At 44.5% G+C, this 2,305-nt stretch overlaps 1 pseudogene; it reads left to right on the top strand.

Moving 5' to 3' along the window:
* The first annotated feature begins 982 nt into the window (after positions 1–982).
* LOC145392749 (5S ribosomal RNA) lies at positions 983–1,100 on the top strand (annotated as a pseudogene).
* Positions 1,101–2,305: the final 1,205 nt, after the last annotated feature.

Raw genomic sequence — 2,305 nt, 5'->3', positions numbered from 1 at the left:
CAGGAGAGAGAGAGAGAGAGAGAGAGAGAGAGAGAGAGAGAGAGAGAGAGAGAACAGGGGAAGAAAGCAGAGGAAGGAAGGAATAAGTTGCAGTAACCTATAGACGGGGGAAATTATAAGGAACAGGTTTAGAGAGAGAGAGAGAGAGAGAGAGAGGAGGGGGGGAAGCCTCCTATATGCACTCGTTATTAATGAACAGACTTGATAGTTAATAGTAGAAGTTGAAGAATGGGATAGCAAACCAGGAGAGAGAGAGAGAGAGAGAGAGAGAGAGAGAGAGAGAGAGAGAGAGAGAGAGAGAGAGACTTTGACAGAGAACCACTACCCTACCTTAAACAGAGACAGCAACCACCTCAGAGGCAAAGACAGTGATGTGCAATTCTAACAAGCAGAGACAAGGACAGAGATGCACCACCCAAACTTTACCAGACACAGAGACAGAGATCTAGGAGAAAGATAGCCATCACCTAGTAGAGACACAGACAGAGAGGGCCACCACCCTAACTAGTGTAGACAAAAATACAGATCCAGCAGCTCAACAAAGAGAGGAAAACTACCTTCTCAACAAACAGACAAAGACAGAGATCCATCACCCCAATAAAGAGAAGCATAAACAGAAAAAGAGAACCATCGCCACAATAAACAAAGACATAGAAAGAGATCCACCACCCTAACAAGGACAAAGACAAAGGTCTACCACTCAGACAGAGGCAAAGGCAGAGATGCACCATTCCAACCGAGACAAAGGCAGAGATTCACCACTCCAACTTACTGAGAGACAGAGATCCACCACCCTAATAAACATAAAAGGAGACTGAGACCCAGCACCTCAACAAACAGAGACAAACAGTTCCAGCACCCCAAGTTAAAAAGGGACAGAGAAAAAAGCCATCATCCCAGCTTGAACACAGACAGAGACAGAGGAAGATAAACACCAATCTAGATTAAGCAGAGACATAACCAGAGATCCACCAACCCAAAAAAAAACGGCCATACCACGTTGAGTACACCGCTTCCCGTCCGATCAGCGAAGTTAAGCAACGTTGGGTCTGCTTAGTACTTGGATGGGTGACCGCCTGGAACACCAGATGCTGTTGGCATCCCTACGTGTCAAGTGGGGTTGGTGGAGGATTAGTGCCCCTCCCTGTAAAACAATTAACTCTAAGCCCTTGGCCACCCCGTCTGGGATACGTGGCGTCTGGCAATGAATGAATGAAAAATGAATGAACGAGATCTACCACCACAACAAACAGAGACAGAGATCCACCCCCAATAAACACAGACAGAGATACTCCCCCTACAAACACAGACAAAGATCCACCCCAACAAACAGAGACTGAAATCAACCCCCCCAAAAAAAAATAAATAAATAAATAAATAAATAAAAACACAGACGGAGATCCACCCACCAACAAACAGGGACAGAGATCCACCCCCAACAGAGACAGAGATTCACTTCCCAACAAACAGAAAGAGAAATCCACCTCCAACAAACAGAAACATAGATACACCCCCAACAGACATAGACAAATCCACCACACCAACAAATAGAGACAAATACAGAGAAGCAGGTCCAAAATCCCTAACTTAAACAGAGACATCGAAAGAGAAAGAGAGCCACTGTCCCCTACTTAGTCACAGAAAGAGAGAACCATCGCCCCAGTTTAAGCAAAGATATAGAAAGAGAAAGAAATCCACCATCCCAACAGAGACAAAGAAAGAGATACACCAAATGCAACAGAGACAGAGAGAGAAAAAAAAAAGGCCACCATCCCAACGTAAATAGAGACAGAAAAATATAGCCATCATCGCAACTTAAATAGAGACAAAGACAGAGCCATCATCGGAACCAAAACAGGCAGAGGTCCACCATCCCAACAAACAAAGAAATAGGCAGAGAAAGAAAGCCACCCCCCAACAAACAGCGATAAAGACAGAGCCATCAGCCCAACAAACAAAATCAGATATACACCATCCCAACAAACATATTCAGAGACACACTACCTCAACAAACAAAAACAGAGGCACTCCACCCCAACAAACTGTGAGACCCACCACCCAACAGAGACAAAGGCAGAACCATCACTCCACCCTAAACAGAGACAGAGAGCCACTACCCTAAGTGAAGCAGAAACAAAGACAAAGAAAGTCACCACTTCAACAAACAGAGACAAAGACAGAGAAAGAAGGGCACCACTCCAACAAACAGAGACAAAGACAAAACCACCACTCCAAGTAACAGAAACAGACACACCACCGCAACAGACAAAAATACAGACCCCCCAAAAAATAAATAAATAAATAA

The sequence above is a fragment of the Coenobita brevimanus genome, chromosome 2 (genome assembly GCF_032717465.1).
Source record: "Coenobita brevimanus isolate Jiangsu-jjx chromosome 2, ASM3271746v2, whole genome shotgun sequence".
Lineage (NCBI taxonomy): Eukaryota > Metazoa > Arthropoda > Malacostraca > Decapoda > Coenobitidae > Coenobita > Coenobita brevimanus.
This window is presented reverse-complemented; position numbering and strand designations above follow the sequence as displayed.